Consider the following 18,079-nt stretch of genomic DNA (forward strand, 5'->3'; position numbering starts at 1 on the left):
AAAACTTTCTGTCTTTTCCCAATACGTGACTGTGTACATAAGGACCTTCTTGATCTACAGGAATTTCAATAAGAGGCAAGCCACCTTCCCTCTCTAGGCTGTTTCATGTATATCGGGGGTAATCTGGGTATGCGGACTGGGCATACTGGTACATCTGTTGCGAAACTTGCTGAGACGCGGCAATGGGCTGTGGCTGTGGTACCGCTACTGTCTGTGCTGGAGGTGAAGAAGCATGCATAGGCTGTGTATTCTGTGTATTCTGTGAAGACTGGTGCTGGTTATGGTCTTGTCTAGGCGGATGCGGTCTTTCTTTAGTTTTACCTGTTGCTATATTATGTTTCAGGACTGGGCATTCATGTACGTAATGACCTGGCTGCTTACAGTAATTGCATGTCCCTTTAACGGGAGCTGTAGTGTGACTTGTCTGGGTCCCACCCTTTCTCTGACCGTCGGCTGGGACCGTCTGAGGTACTAACATTTTCATCTTCGTGTCTTTCATGCGTTTCTGTTCCTGATCCTGCTCTTCTCTAATTCTGTTCTGATGATATTGGAGCATCTGTAACATCTGGGATGGTGTATTTGCCTGCCAAGTACTTTCAACTTTGTACACTCGGTTTTTAACTAATGGTAGGGAATTCTCGACTAGTTTTGATACAAAAAGGTGCGGATATGACTCGCTACTTGGTTTGAGGCCACTATTGATAATGAAACATTTCTCGAATCTTGAATAGAAGTCACTAGTATCTTCATCATGTTTCTGTTTACAGGACGAGATCGCGTCCCAATCTTCCTTTCTAGTTGTCAATAATCTTGGCAGGACCTGTACTATCAAACCGGGTAATGCTTTAGTCTTATCCCCAAGGCCTACCCCTGGGACACGTTTATTTTCTTCCTCTTCTATTTCTGCCCATGCAATCTTTGTGTCTCCCACCTCCCATTCCTTTTCCTTTAGTTTCTCGTAGATGCCCGTGGGCAACAGTACTTTTAACATTTTCATGATATCATCATATGTGTAATCCCCCATCAGTAACATGTCTTTAAGCTCTCTGTGAAAACCTGCGGGATCTTTATCATGACACGGTACTAGTTTCTTCATTTCTAACAGTTCTAACTTGGTCAGAGGCGTGTGTACATATACACGTTTCAAAAGGTGATCCGTACCCATAACAGGGTGTACTTCTCGTAAGGGGTTCTGACTTTCAATGCCACCCCCGCATTGCATGTGATACGTTTTTCTTTCTGGAGGCGGGGCGGGAACATATTCAGAGCTTATGAAAGTGTCATATCTACGGCGTTGTTCTAGAATTATTTGAATTAATTTGGTACTTAAGCCTCTCCATCTATCCATGAGTAGTGCTTCTAGTGTTTCGTGTAGGGGACCTGGATCAGAATGATGGTTTCTGTATTTGATGAGGAGGTGCTGAATCATGTATACACCTGCTAATTTCTGCTCGTCTGGGGAAAGGTTCAGAAATGTCTGCGCTACTGTGTCATCATTATATATGTCTGGATTTTCGGCCCATGATACGGCTGATCGGGCTAGTTCTTGTTCATCCATAGAATTGAGCACGTGGTACCCTACTCGATCTCGAAGCCTTTTATCAGTTTCCTGGAACTGATGTTCAGCAGAATTCGGGTTTGTCAAGGCAGAGAAAAAAACTCTCTTGCTTTCTGGACGGATGCCTTTCCTAAGGTAATTTCCCTTACCTACATATGCTATAGTATCTGCAGCTCTTTCTGGTTCTTCAAGTTCTTCTTCCTCCTCGGAGGAAGCTTTTTCTTTCTCTTTTTGGTGTACTGCTAGCACTGCTTTCCTAATTTTCCTGTACATAGTGGCTATGCAAGTCCCCTTATCATGTTTTCCTTCAGCTATATTTTGACCCCACTTGTTCAGTGCATCTAATTCACTCTGATCTGTTCCAGGCCTATCTCGTTCTCTTATTAGACAGTTTATGAAAAATCGTAGTATCTGTGCTTGAATGTCAACTTTCTGTTTCTCCATGGCCTCCTTAATACTGTCAGGGTCTTTCCCTGTCTGAACAAACTCATATATTCTATCCAGACGATCCTTCATTCCTACATAACATAGCAAGATATCAGTAGCAGATCTTAACCGTAGTGATGCCAATATCATTAGATCGTCTTTTCCGGGTACTGGATCGTATCTGCAAACTGAAAGGTTTTCTTTAAATGCGTCAAAGCGGGGTGACCTGAACGTGAGAGGACTCTGCATATCCCTGAGATTTAATCTGTGTGTCAATGGCGGGGTCTGAGGACCCGCGGTTGCACCTCCTGAAGCGGAGGCTTGTGCAGTATCTCCCTGTGGAGTCGGTATCTGAACTTGAATTTGTCGTTTAGTTAGATCAGGTAAACGTGGTTTCGGTAGGTCTATTTTGGGTGCGGGAAGTGGCGGGGCTGGCGGAACGGGGGAGGTCTGTCGCGGTACTGGCGGAACATGATCTGGGGGCGGGGTGCCCCCGCCCCCGTCAGTAGGCAAGGTGCGAACAGGCAGATTGGTGTAAGCCGGTGCTACATCCTCTAGATAAGAATTTAGGAATATATCTTTAGTAGTCTTATGCATTACTTTAGTTGGGATCAATGGTGGCGGTAAGTTTTTCGGTATTTCTGATAGGGCCTCAGGTGTACCCTCGGCCGCAAGATACATACCGTTTACAAGATTATGTCGTGCGCGGTCTATCTGTTCAGTTTTTACTCGGATCCCCTCGGTAACTAGTTCGTTTTCTTGGGCTTTCTCTGATTCTTTAAGTCTGTCTTCTCTACGGAGTGCTCTTTCAGCATGTTTATGTGATTCCTTACGCCAAAATTCTATGGCGTCTTTCTGAGATTGTCTGGCTTTCTTTTTCCATAGTGCTTCCTCTACCTTCATGATGCACTCGGCATCCCATGTTCCGTTAACGGGCCATCTGTGTCTTTCGTCTAGGTGTTTAGTATAGTCAGTCCATAAGTCTAGATACAATATGGCGTCTATGCCGTGCTTATGGTACATAAAGTTACCTGGAGTGTCCCTAGGGGGGATAGGAATTTCTTCCTCTAGTATCCCTTTCCTAGTTCCTATCTGCTTTAACTTGTTGAAAAACGGCATTTTGCTTACTTAGTACTGAATGCTCAATCCTTAGTTTACTTAATACTGGGTATAGCTAATTGTACAAGAAACACAATAATTCACATTAAAACGGTCACATTCACATTCATACCACGACATTAATCACATGAAAAGACATTTGAGACATAGATGACTACCCCCTATACTGGATGTACTGCTAAACAGTACAGATACACTGGTGTACAGTGCAGAAATTCAGAAATTCAGAATACTAGATATACTGCTAAACAGTACAGATACACTGCCTAAAAACAGTGCAGACCGGACTTGTGTACCCAAACCCGTCTAGATACGTCCCAGCAATGGTACTCACCGGGAAGCATGGAAACAGAAGGCCTCGGAAAACTCGACTGGACTCGATTCGACACTTCGGAAAAACTTCGGAAAACTTCGGAAAATTTCGGAAACCTGGTGGGCCTCTTGACACCTCGGACCTTGCTTCTTTCGGCTAGGCTCTGGTCGGGATCCTCCGCACTCCTCACCGCCTCGTCTGGGCACTGATCGCAGTCTTCGTCACCTCCGTGGGTCAGAGGGAGATGCAGGAAATCCTGCCGGTACGCGTAGTTTCCATCTAACTGATGGCAGGGGACATAGGTTGCAACGCACCAACCGGCGCGTGAGGTGGGGGAGGGGTCCCTGTTCGGGCGCCAAAATGACGTAAATAATTAATTTACTCTCTTAATTTCTATGCAGGTAAGTACTTAATCAATAATAACTCAATCGGAAAGAAAGAAAACAGAGTCCGTGGTGTTAGAGTTCTTAGGGGTTTTATTCCTCAAAAAGGAATGGTCTAGACCAGGATATCATGTTCTGACCACCACAGGGGTGTCAGAAGGGATAGAGCGCTACATTTTATTACATTACATAGCTTATATACTTAATTCATGTCATAGGAAACAGTCATAATGGGCGTAACAGCTGAGAGAAGACAAGATAACAGTATACACGTGTTACAAGTACGTGATCAGAAGGCGTGAACTAGAGGTGTGTGCTAGAAACGTCACAGGTAGGTGTCACAAAGGGGTGGCACTAACAGAAATGTTGCAATGTCAGCAGAAATCGGAAGCTTGGATGCGCGCGCAGCTGCATGACGTGTGATTGACGTGAAGCTGGAGGGTGCAGGGGGCTTGACATTTGCACCGACGGAAAGAGACAGAAGTCTGGCATGTCAGATCAACTTGTGCTTCTATCATATCTGATATCTGGTGTTTAGGAACTAAGCTATCTGGGCGGAAAGGTCTCGAGGGCAGAAGCTATTCTATACTGACTGTGAGTGCGTGCATAAGCGCCTGAGTGTCTGTATGAGAAGCGTGGGGGCATGGGCCTTCCATGGGAGCATGGCAACAAGGGCTATGAATTACTTGAATTAGTTGCATAGAGACAGGTCGGCCCCTTGGCTCTGCAGCTGAGGGGAATGTTTACTGAAGCTAGCAGGCAGGAATGTATTTTCGGGGAGCGGAACAGATAACTCGAAGGTTATAGTCAATCTTGGCAGACAGCAGGCTGAGCTGAGCGCGAGGGGCCGTGCTGAAAGTAAGTCAGAGTTCACGGGTACAGAGGCAGCCTGGGCAGAGGCCCTTGGAGTCAGAAGCCAGAAAAGAGGCTCGGTGGCAGAAATTCAGGGCCTACTCAGCTAGAGCTGAAAAACGTAGAAGTACACTACAAAAAGACGTTGGCATAGCATACTTAGGAACGGGCTATCCAACCCATTCAGGGTGGGTCTGAAAGAGGACATGTTGACGTTGGACGCAAATGTATTTGCGTCTTCATAGCTGGTACAGGAGGGAAGTTACATGCACTTTAACTCGTACATGGAGACGGTGGGGTACGCGCTAGGGAACACAACTTGACCATAAAATTTACATTTCCTCAGTTCAACAAAGCACAATTACCCTGTGATAGAACTGAACTAGAAATGATTCAGCAGGTTGTTTACGCTTTATTCTGAACACCAGTTAGATTCATCTTTGTTTGCAAATAACCTTTCTCAGCAAGGCGCTTGTGTTGCTTTCTAGTTCAGTTTGGCTCAGCCGTGCTGAGTAACGAGTCAAGACCCTTGTGTTTTGCGGTTCTTGTAGCGGGCAGATGCTCGCGAGGTCCTGTTAGACAGAAAAAGTCTGTCTCAGGGTAATTGTGCTTTGTTGAACTTGTGTTGTGCCCAGCTGTCGGGCTCTTGTGCTTGGTCACTTTCACTTCACTATTATTCCTTCACGCACTTCTTATTTATTCTCAAACTTTCTTTTTGTTATGGCCGAGAAAGATACAGTTTCCTTTAGCGAGGAACATATACAGAACTTAATGAGAGACCCCCCAGTGTTTGCCTCAGCAACCCTTAGCGTTACAGCCAATACACAAAACGAGTCGGACAAACTCACTCGGTTACGCAAAAAACAGATCCGGACGGATCTACACGGCCACTTTTTACTTCAACACCTTCGAGCCGGAACCATCCCAGCAGGACTAATTGTCCGTAACATTCCTGTCATTTTCACAGAAGACCCAGATTATAAAAAGGATTTCAGCGGAATTGAAACTAAGTGTAGCCGGGACCTTATGGTCCTAACCATCGAAACGGCACACAGGATTTCAGTCAAAGAACTGGAAGAAATATCCACCCTCCAGAGAGAGATTGAAAACAACCAACTAATCTCGGACTCAAAAACACTTCTGGAGAAAATAGATAAAGAAATTTCAGAATTTAAAGACGTTACAGTTGCTCAGAAAAGCAACAAATTTGAAATTGACAAAAAGAGTTTTTCGTTGGAATCTGCTTACCCTTACTTAAATAAGGATTTTTACACACGGGCCGACTCACGTCGATATTTACAGGGCAACCAAGGAAGATCTCGTCAAAAATTCATCACATTTTCTGACACAACTTCTTCATCCGGGAGTGAGCCTGATAATACTAATCGCCAATACCAAAACAGAACGGACAACCGACCAGGCCAATATCAACAGCAGCAAAATCAACAGCCTTTTTTAGGACGCGGTCAACCGAAACCCCGCGGCAGGACCCGCTTCACCCAACCATGGGAAATGAGAACACGCCAGAAGTTTTACAAGAACTAACCAAATCCCCCATCTTCAACCTTTCTAACAGAACTCTTACTCCAGCCGAAAGATCCATTTTAACAAAAGGCCTCAATTTTGTTCCATCACGCCCCACGGACTATGTTAAAATGAAATTGGAGACACTAGAATTTTGTCGAAAAATTCGCCTGAAAACCTTTTTTCAAGGATCTGAAGAAGTTCAAACAGAAGAGGCGACAGGACTAAGAAAGAAATCATTGTTCTGCCCAAAAGGACCAAATATCCCCAAGGAAGTTATTACATTTGAACGAACTGTACTTTCAGGAATTTCTGCCCTAGAAAAAAAGAAAACCTTTGTGAAATACAACCTCACAAAAGCAGAGAAGGAAGCCTTATCAACCATTAAGAATGATAATAACATCGTGGTTAAACAGGCCGATAAAGGCGGAGCAATTGTTGTATGGGATGTCAACAAATATAAGAATGAAGTCCTCCGTCAACTCAATGACCAAAACTGCTACAGGCGGATCGGCAAAGATCCCACTCTAGACATAAAAAACCAGATGTTTGACATAATCCAGAAAGGATTCGATCAAGGATTTGTAGGGCCCAAGGAACTCATATTTTTACAGAATAAAAGCCCCAGAACCCCGGTGTTCTATGTTCTCCCCAAAATGCATAAAGATGAGATCAACCCCCCGGGTCGGCCAATTATATCCGGCTGTGACTCACTTTTTGAACCGGTGGCGAAGTACATCGACTTCTTCCTCAAACCCTTTATTGAGACCATCCCAGCCCATTTGAAAGACACCACGGCGTTCCTTAACCGAATTGCGTCGATTAAATTCAACAGCGAGAATCAACTGCTAGTGACACTAGACGTAGTGTCCTTATACACTCAGATTCCGCAGGAACAGGCACTTGAAACCCTAACCTTTTTTCTGGAAAATCGTGAACGACCAATGAGAGTCCCAACCAATTTCATCCTCGACCTAGCTCGCCTGACACTACAAAAGAACTTTTTTACTTTTGATTCAGAGTTCTTTTTTCAAATAAAAGGGGTAGCGATGGGCTGTCCCTTTGCCCCCGAGCTGGCGATAATGTTCATGGGGCTATTCGAAGAAAAATTCATCTATAACAACAATCCATATGGCCATTATATTTCCAACTATATGCGCTATATAGATGATCTATTTTTAATCTGGACAGGAAACCAAGAAGATCTGAATAAGTTTGTGCAATGGCTTAACTCAAGAACAGCCGATATCCAATTTTCAGCCACATCATCAAAGGAATCTATCACATTTCTGGACGTGGAAATTCAACCACAAGCACAGGGACTCAGTACAACGTTATTTCGCAAACCACACTTCACCAGCAACCACCCGAGAAACCTTAAAGAGAACTTGCCCTATGGACAATTCCTTAGGATTCGACGGAATTGTTCCACCAAGGAGGAATATTTCAAACATGCAGGCCATTTAAAAGAACGCCTGACACTTAGAGGATACCCCAAAAAATTCCCTCAAAAGAGCATGGTGGACTCCCAGAGAGGTCCTACTTGAAAAGAAAGTGAAACAAGACCTCAGAAGAATGGTATGCGTCTCTACCTTTTGCCCAGCGGCGAACCAATACAAAAAACGAATTCTCTCCAATTGGCATCTACTCAAAAATCTGCATGAAGATCTGTCAGCCCCTCCGTTGTTTGCTTTCAAAAAAGAAAAAAGCATTGCTAATCATATCATAAGAGCTGCCCTCCCTCCGGCTAAACCACCCACCATACAAAGTCTGTTTGGACTACCTCCCACCAAAGGTCACCACAAATGCGGCACGTGCATATGCTGCGATGAAACCATTGAGGACTCTGTCTTCACATTTGAAAACATTTATTGGAAGCACGAAGCATTTACAAATTGCAAAACTAAAAATGTTGTCTACGCCATCATCTGCCCGTGCCCTTTGGTCTATATAGGTAAGACCACACAAGAAGTAAGGAGCAGGATCACTCAGCATAAATCTCAGATAAGGAGAGGCGTAGAAAACGCCCCACTTGTCAATCATTGGACAAACATGAAACATAAACAATCGGACTTAAGATGGACAGTATTGTCGAAAATTGAAAAAGATCCCAGGGGCGGAGATTTGGATGCCAAATTAGCCCAACGTGAGGCATTACTAATAATGAAGTTCAACACTGCCTTGCGAGGATTGAACGAGATGTCAGAGATATACAAAACCAACACTTGAACTACCCAGACCCGTAGACTCGCTATGAAGTGAACTACAAGTCCCAGAAGCCTCTGAGAGTCTTTTCAACCAGGAAGTACCAGTCTAAACAGCTCTGCAGCCCTGATCCACTCTGCAGCACGACTCCGAGGTCGAAGGACCCGTTGTCTCACCCGGTATGTAGCTTTCACGATGACCGCTCTCCTCTGGCTACGCAAATAGTATCTCAAACCTAACCTTAGGTCCCCCCTTTCATGCTTCATTTACAGTGAAGCAGAGGCGCAAATTATGCCCGCCGCGCGGAACACCAGAAGCATGGACTAAACGTCAAAACAACTGCTGACGTCAGTGCAGGTAAACATCCAACCCCGCACCCCGCAGTTAGGAAAGACACTTTAGGTTTGAAACTAAGCGCGCTTGTTTTATTTCTTTTATTCACAGCCCCTGTATGCACACCACGGTGAAATCTTTGAAAACTTTGACTTCCCTAGTCTTGAATTATGTGACTCTGGTTCAATTGCTTAAGGTAGGCTTTGGTTTGACTCAGGGCGAGTGTCTCTCTCTTCTAAAATAGCTCGCTAGACTAAGCACCCCATTTCTTGATTATTTCCACAGAACCAGTACAGGTCCTGAGGAGAACCCTATTATTCATACGGGTTCGAAACGCGTCGACCACCTTGCCTACGTACCTGGTCTACATCTTTTGCGTTATAAATCAGCCCATGTATCAACCTTTCTAAGAAGAATACTCCTTTTCAGAAATTCAGTTGAAAAGACGTTAGGATTATTTCTCTAAAAACACCAAGGGATTTATCCGACTGATTTTTGACCGATACGTGGTTTCATGTACTTTTGTATTTTTGTACCTAACTGTTGTTCGTATTGTTTTACTGATTTTTGTGTATGCAAGTGTTTCGTATGATTGGAAGGCCATGAATGTTGAGAGTGTGTAAATAATTTTTTCACTTGTAATTCCTGTTCACTGTACATATATATATAAAAAAACTGTCGTCCTTTCCATGCACTAAAAACATTGTGTCACGTATAAACAAAAATATTTTTTGAAAAGAGGAATACATTTTCAGTTGCTAAATGATTCAGCAGGTTGTTTACGCTTTATTCTGAACACCAGTTAGATTCATCTTTGTTTGCAAATAACCTTTCTCAGCAAGGCGCTTGGGAGAGGTAAAAGGGCCAGGAATGGGGCGGCAGGGGGGGGAGGCCCCAGTTCCCGAGTCACCCCCGGCGAGCCCGGTCAGTCCAGTGGAGGCCCCGGTTCCGATCCCGGATGCGGGACAACCGATCCCTGTAGTAGTTACGCCCAATAATGAGGGGGATATGCCTCCGGAATTGGCCGCCCAGTTAGCCGCATGGCTCGGCAAAAATCCCGAGGGTGCTACGACTCCAGGAGACACGGCCGAAGAGGCCGGGTTACTAATGAAGCAGTTGCGGCAGTCGAGAGATGCTGCAAAGGCGAATCTCCCTCTTGTTTCCCCTCAGGTTCCCTCGGAACGACCGGCGTCTGGCGTTGGAACAACAGCAGGACCAGCTACCGATTCGGGTAAGCAGCCGTTGCCAATGGCAAGGGAGGGATCGTTACCCTCAAGAAGGGAAAGGGTGGTCCAACATATCCCGCTGGCCACAAAAGAATTGATCTGGGCTGATAAATATGGGAATATGTTTTCTCTCTTGACCGACCACCACGAGGTGGAGCATGTTAAAAGTCAGAAGGATTTGTTGCACCCGAGTGTATGGCGTGCAAAAATGGCGGGATTCAGGGTGGATGAGACGATCGCAAATTGGGCCAGGGCATTTGCAATGTTCACTGCGATCATGGGGGAAAGTAGGCCCGAGGTATTGACTGAATTGGCTTGCTACCAGACACGTATAATGGATTTCTATGAAACGTATGAAGGCAATCAATGGTTGGGTTATGATAATAAGTTTCGTAAAGCCAAGGAGCACGACTCATCTCTGACGTGGGATTGTTTCGACTCCATCTCTTGGCAGAAGCAGATAATGCCGGGCACGACGAAGTCGTCTTCGCTTGGCGGGAATGGGGCGGAGCCCTCCCGCCATTATTCGGCGGCGCCCTTTCGAGCAGGCACCAATAGTGACCAACAACCAAGGAGTAGTGGGAACGCGGGTAGGAAAGGGGTCTGTTGGAGCTTTAACAGAGGCAAGTGCACGAGGCCACAAGGGACATGTAAGTTCAGGCATGAGTGTGCGGGGTGCGGGCAATCTTCTCACCCTGAGAGTTCGTGCAGAGCCAAGAATGGTGAGACAGGGGGTAGAGGAGGGGCCAAACAGGTCTAATGTCGACCAAGGGGCACCACTACCTACCCCCATAGACATCATGGCAATGATCCCTTGGCTGAATGAATACCCTGATCATGTTTCCGCTGGGGTGTTGCGAGACGGTTTCTCGTATGGTTTCCACATCCCGGCGGGGGATTTTCGGGGGGAATCACAGTGTAAGAACCAACTGTCGGTTCAGCAGAATACGGCGGTGGTGCAAGCTAAGATTGCAAAGGAGGTTGCCCGTGGCCGGGTTGCTGGCCCATATGGGCATCCACCAGTCGCTAACTTCATTTGTTCACCGCTGGGAGTAGTCCCCAAGAAGGACCCAGGTGAGTTCAGGTTAATTCATAACTTGTCGGCTCCTAGGGGTCTTTCGGTGAACGATGCGATTGACCCAGGGGTTTGTTCGGTGCGGTACGCATCCTTCGATGAGGCCGTCGCCATGTTGAATCGCCTGGGGCCCGGAGCGCTGATGGCTAAATCAGATATTGAATCAGCGTTCTGGTTGCTCCCGGTACACCCTCAGGATCAGCGTCTGTTAGGTTTTGTGTTTCAAGGACGCTACTACATGGATAAATGTATCCCAATGGGTTGCTCCATCTCTTGTGCTTATTTTGAGAAATTCAGTTGTTTTTTGCAATGGGCGTTCACCAGAGTTACGGGCTATACACAGGTTATGCATTACCTAGATGATTTTTTGTTCTTGGGGGCAGCCGGTGACACGGAATGTGCACAGGCTTTACTTGAATTTTGCAATCTCATGAAACGATTCGGTGTGCCATTGGCACCAGGGAAGACTGTGGGCCCATCTACTTCTCTCGAGTTTCTTGGAATTGAGCTCGATTCAGTGGAGGGATGCTTCCGTTTGCCCAGGGAAAAAGTAATGAAATTTAGGGCCTCTCTGGAATTGTGCATCAGCAAAGATAAAGTGACTCTCCATCAGTTGCAACAAGCAGTGGGCCAGCTTAACTTTGCCCTTAGAGTGATACCAATGGCTCGCCCCTTTTCCCGCTCTATTGCACAAGCCATGGTCGGTCTCAAGGAAGGGCACCACCGCACAAGACTGTCTGCAGAGGTTCGCCAGGATATGCGCATATGGTTGGCATTTCTGGCGGATTTCAACAGTCGCGTCGTGTGGAACAAGCCACCAGCTTCCTCCGAGGAGCTGGGTTTATGGACCGACTCAGCGGGGAGTGTGGGATTTGGCGCCATCTTCGGTAATCAATGGTCGGCAAAAACATGGCCGATGTGGTGGCACGACAGTGGGCTCACAGGTAACATTGGGTTTCTGGAGCTGTTCCCCATTTTTGTGGCCTTGAAGACATGGCCGGATGGGTTTCGTGATCGTACAGTGGTGTTTTGGTCCGACAACATGACCATGGTCGAATGTATCAATAATCAGGCAGCACGCTGCAAGTGGATTTTGAGGTTACTGAAGGAAATTGTTCTACTGTGTATGAGACTAAACGTCCAGTTTAGGGCAAGACACGTGCCGGGTGTACTGAACCAGGCGGCTGATGCGCTCTCTCGTTCCCACATGCAGGCCTTCAGGCGTTATCTACCTTCCGCGGACTTGGTGGCGGCACCATTTCCCGAAGCTCTCTGGTCACTAGGTGCCCCGGATTACAGGACCTCGTGGGAGCAAGTCTAGCACCCAGGACAAGGAAGGCATACGAAGGAGCGTTCCGTTCCTATTGGTCATTTTTGGGTCCAGCTAGGGGGGATCATTGGGGGCAGGAGGAGTATGTCCTGAAGTTTCTAGTGTCACTCCACCAGGCAGGCCGATCAGCGGCAACGGCCAATAGGCATCGGGCCGCCATTGCCTTCATGGCGCAGGTGCATGGCATCAAGGATCCCACATCGTCCTTTCTGGTAAAGAAGGCACTGCGTGGGTGGCAACACCTCGAGGGTCGCAGAATGGACGAGAGGCGCCCGATTGGGCTAGAAAGGTTGTCCCTGTTGATGTCCGTACTCCCTGCGACATGTTCATCCCAGTCAGAGACAGTGCTGTTCCGGGCTGCTTTTGCATTAGCATTCCATGGGGCTATGCGGGTAAGCGAGCTGGTGGCGAAGAATAAGCAGGATACGGGGGGAGGTCTGTGTCGAGAACACATTCTGATCAAGGGTGATTCAATGGTAGTCACAATAGCCAGGTCCAAAACCGATCAGGGAGCTATCGGGGACAGTATTGTTGTCCAGCGCATTCAAGGATCCCCCATGTGCCCAGTGAAATGCGTGGAGGAATATTTAGCGCAAAGGGCAGTATCATGGGGGGGAAGCTTGCTGAGACACACCGATGCCACCCCACTGACTAGGTTTCAGTTTCAGCGGGTGCTAACAATGGCAATTGCGGCAGCGGGCTTGGACCCGAGCGATTTTGGGACCCATTCCTTCCGGATAGGGGCTGCTACGGAGGCTACAGCCAGGGGTCTGAGTGTTGAAGAAGTGAAACAATTGGGACGTTGGTCCTCGAACTGTTATAAAAGGTATGTGCGGTTGCACATGTTGTGAAGCCAATGTCATGCACTCATGCTTCTTGTTTTCTGTTTGGTTTACAGTTTCGCGAGCAGGCTTTGCGGGGCGGACTGTGCAGTTGACCCGACACCTGGGGACCAGCGGTCAAAGATCACCGGCTGAGGGAAGAGTGGTGTGGGTCGTTGGCCACTCATAGGTGAGGCGTGCCGGGGACGTATTCAAAGCAGGTGACATGATTCACGTGGCTGGGGAATACGGGTACAGGGTGACCTTCCACGGAAGGGGCGGGCTCTGTATTGACCAATTTCAATGTTTTATTGAGGGACTGTTAGGGCGGACAAGGTCACCGCCGTCTGTAATCATAGTACACCTGGGTGGCAATGATTTGGTGACCGTTGGTCGACGAGTACTACTCGAGCGAATTCTATCCACTGTTAGTTGGTTGGCGAGAAGGGTTCCAGGGTGCACGATAGCATGGTCACACATGATCCCCAGGAAGGTGTGGCGGGGGGCCCTCTCTGTGGCAGCTTTGAATCATTCAGTAAAGAAAGTCAATAACAAACTTAGTAGGTTGTTTCGCTCAGGACAGTTGCATTGTATTCCACATGGATGTATTCGGGGGGACCACATGTATCTCGAAGATGGGGTCCATTTGTCCCGGGAGGGGAATGTCTTACTCATAGGAGACTGCATAGCATGGTTAAGGGGTTTGTGAATTCATGACCTTTAGTAGGAGTTTGTGGGGGGTCCGGATAGCCGGTCAACTATCCGGCCTGTGGCGGTAAGGTCATGATCGGTGAGCAGTAATTTGAAGATCCCTAGAGGTGGGGCGCCACCCATTATGGATGGGAGCGCCCGGGGGGAGGCGGCCATTGGCCCCTCACACGGGGAGGCGGCACCCTCTAAGTATGGGGTCGCCTAAAGGGAAGGCGGTCATAGGCCCCTCCCAGGGGAGGAGGCGGCTACGGGCCCCTCCTACGAATTTCCCGGGGCCAGGACATCCGCGACGGCGGATGTGGTAAGCAGTGTGGGGTGGGAGGGGGGTCTACGCTACCTTCTAGACACCTCACACGAGTCCTCGGACGACCACTAAGATGGCGTTGAGTTAAATAAGGGGCCCCCGCTAAGACAAGGGAAATTGGAAGTTGGCACAGAGGTACAGTCCTCTGTGCGCCCGCCCCTCACAAGTGAAGGGGGGAGTTCTGGTATTAGGGATCTGACACCGGTTACGACCTTGCCGTTGGCCCGTAATGTTAGGATGTACAATTTTATTTAGAGAGTATGCATTTGCAGGATGTTTAGACTCGGCTAGGAGAACCTTTGTATTAGAGATTTGTTAAGGTTAGCCAATAAACATCGTAATGTATAAAGGAAAAATTGTACATGATATGAAACTGTTAATTTAATGTTTTAATTTTGTTTCATATTTTAATAAATACGGCCGGGAGGGTAACTCCCTCCTGCCTTCCAAAAGTTCAAGAACTGTGTCCGTCTTCCCATCCTTGGGGATTGTGTTGGGAGGGGGTGATAGGCATCCCGGCCATAGGAATACACACAATAGTACATGAACTTAAACCAAGAGTTCCCGGTTCTACCTCCTTCGGATGATGGTTAAACGATGGGTTAGGTGATGAAATCAAGGAGACGCTCTTATTAGAAGTAGTATTTTCCTGGGGTACCCTATCTACCGCTTTCTCCCAGAGCTGGAAAATCTGGTTTTGGCCTTTCAACTGAATGGTTGAAGCATTCCTATTTCGGAGTGGGTTAGATCTGGTCTTAGCTGTTGATCTTCCCCCCAATAGTCTTCCAGATCTTAGCTTTTTAGCAGTCATATTGCAACTAATATCAAAATATGTGGAGTAGAGAAATATATAATACCCGTAAACAAGTTAAGATATATAAATCAAATACTCTCCAATCACAGTGTCAATCAATCGGAGGCATATAAAAGTCACTGAATAAGCAGCAATCGCCAACGTCTACATACAGTCAATGGATTGTAAAAGAAGAATATCTCTGTGTAAACAGAAATTAATAAGAGGGCCCAGCCCAGCCTACTTTAGCCACTGAGGGCCACAGAGGGCCCGCTCTTTGTCTGGTCTTCGTCCGGGTCTCGTCCCGCTCGCGTTCCGCTCCGCGTTGTGCTCTAACTACTTATGGGGCTTCCAACAATTGAGAGGGCGGAGCTGCTGCGGGAAGAGGCAACCTCTGATTCAAAGCCTCGCAGTCCCGCAGCGGTGAAGTAGCAGGCTGTAGCACTCTGGATAAGCGAGTGCAGTGCTACTATCGTCCCTCTTCAGCCCCAACGTCAGCACAGCCTGTAGAGCTCTAAATCCTCCACAGTAGCAGCAGCAAAGTTCAGCGCCGGTCAGCAAAGTTCAGCACCGGTAAGCAATTCAATGAGTGGCACCCGCGAAGCGGGTGCCGCGAAAAGTTATCTGCTCCGTGAGTAGGGGGGCGGGGCCGCTGCGGGAAGAGGCAACAGCTGATTCAAAGCCTCGCAGTCCCGCAGCGGTGAAGTAGCAGGCTGTAGCACTCTGGATAAGCGAGTGCAGTGCTACTATCGTCCCTCTTCAGCCCCAACGTCAGCACAGCCTGTAGAGCTCTAAATCCTCCACAGTAGCAGCAGCAAAGTTCAGCGCCGGCCAGCAAAGTTCAGCGCCGGTAAGCAATTCAATGAGTGGCACCCCTCTACCTCTCTATTGTCGATCTTATGCATATGGAGATTAAAATCACCTAGAACAATGAATTGATAGTATCTCAGTGCTAGATCTGCTATTGTATTTCCCAGGGATTTAAAAAAAGGGCCAGCGGGCCCAGGAGGTCTATATAATAGCAGTCATGACAGGGAGTGTTGGTGAGACAGGGTAATTAAAAAAAATCCCTCAACTCTCCTTAGAATCTCAATTTCGAAAATCCGGCAATCTGGGTTGTCCCTGAGGATTACAGCTATGCCATCTCCCCTTCCCAACAGACGATCCTTTCTATGAACTTTATAACCACTTGGAATAGCCGATGTAATGGCTGGATTAGAGGACTCTGAAAGCCAAGTTTCTGTCAAAAAGAGTAAGTCAGGCTTAACTTCACTTTGACGGTTGTGAATATTATCAGAGTGTTTGTACATAGAGCAGCATTATTCATGCCTACTGAAAACTACACCTTAGCATTTTTCTGCAATGGAGCTACGGCATAATTTCCAAGTGAAGATGTGGACTGAAAATTACAGTGGGAGCATGGATTGTTACTGGCAAATAGGTTCAAAGGATCTGTCCTCATACAAACTGACTTTGGTGCAAAACTCATGAGTAAATCTTTACCATATTGAATAGTTGTGTTACTTAGGGCCATATGTATCAAGCCAAATTGACTTCGCAAATGCAATTTGGACAAATGGTATGTATGAAGGAAATGTGCTTTAAAATTAAGGAATTGCAAAATGTGTGATTCCTTATTTTGCGATTGCATTTAAGGAATTGCAAATTTTGCGATTCCTTAAATGCAATGTAAGAAGCCAAAAAAATTCGCAAATTGGCCTTAAGGAATCGCAAATTACCGCCAACTTCTAGTTGGTGGTAAGTTGCGAATTCCTTTCAAAATGCATATTTTTTCATGCCTTAGGGCATGTATGTGCGCCACATGTGCACCCATGCAGATTTCAGGGGTGCAACAGGGTGTACTTTGGACACCCCTGCACCCTTGAAAATATTCCCAATTTGCGATTAGCAAATTGCGAATCGCAAATTTCCCCTTCATTCCTATGGGCCTCCTGGCCCATAGAAATGAATGGGAAATTATTCCTTAATTGCGATTAGCAATTTGCTAATCACAATTAAGGAATTTTAAGGAATCGCTAAAAAGAAGCAAATTTCTACATACATACCATTTTGCGATTTCTAAATAGCGATTCCTTAAAAAATCGCTATTTAGAAATCGCAAAACGGAATGTTTATACATATGGCCCTTACTGAGATTCGTAGGGGCAGCATGGCTGGTGCTGGCTGCTATCGGGACACAGAATGGCACAGATAGGCTTGCCTTTGGCATGCCTGCTGCACGTATCTGCGCAAGGTGCCCTATTATATACATATGATCGAAAACAGAAAGCACGCTACCAAAAATGGCACCTCTAGTTGTCCTAATACACAAAAGAAATGTTTTTAGCTGATCCCTCGTCCCTTTGATTTAAGTGCAATTCAGGTTCAAGTTCAAGCGTTTTAAAGTGAAGTCCAATTCAGCAGTATGTACAATGAAAATGATAAAAAATTGAAAAGCGGTTCTTCAAACAGATCTAGATGAACAAGGTTTTGTGCAAAAAGCGGATAACTGACTTAGGCTGTCCCAACCATGAAGTGTGGTGTTGGAGATAGTAGTCAAAGGAGATGCAGGGTGTCTTATTGCAGGCTGATTTGGCTTTCCATATTCAGAACTAGAAGAGGAAACAATCTGAGTTGTTGCCCCTGTAGGTGAGGGATTGTTTCATATGTGGTCAAGAGGCACAATTGCAGAAAATAGGATATGGTTTCTTTGAGTAACTGAAAAGTAGAATGAAAAGTGTGGAGGGGCATAATCAGAGGGGAGGGAGATGAATAAAGATGTGGGTATCCAGAACACCTGTAACTCCAGGAAGGAAGAGACAGAAAAAAGGGTGTTGTGTGATGGTTGAGAGCAGTGGTTTTTAATCTGTGGCCTGGGGAACCCTAGGGGTCCCCGAAACCTTCTAAGGGGGTCCGCGACTAGCTAGAAAATTAAATAATAAAAGATTAATAATATATATATATATATAAATAAAAAAACAAATGTATAATTATTTTTTTTAAGCATTCTGTAAATCCAAAGTAATTTGAAAATGGAGGCAAAAAAAATAATTTTTTATTTGTGGAGCAGTGCAAATGTGTCAAACAGAATATGATGATAGATGAT

General features: G+C 46.4%; 1 protein-coding gene across 1 annotated transcript in view; it reads right to left on the reverse strand.

Annotated features, from left to right (window-relative positions):
• Positions 1-18,079, reverse strand: part of LOC147717787 (complement factor B-like) — a 590,914-nt gene that overhangs the window by 523,688 nt on the left and 49,147 nt on the right. The window lies entirely within an intron of this gene.

The sequence above is a fragment of the Lissotriton vulgaris genome, chromosome 5 (genome assembly GCF_964263255.1).
Source record: "Lissotriton vulgaris chromosome 5, aLisVul1.2, whole genome shotgun sequence".
In the NCBI taxonomy this organism is placed as follows: domain Eukaryota; kingdom Metazoa; phylum Chordata; class Amphibia; order Caudata; family Salamandridae; genus Lissotriton; species Lissotriton vulgaris.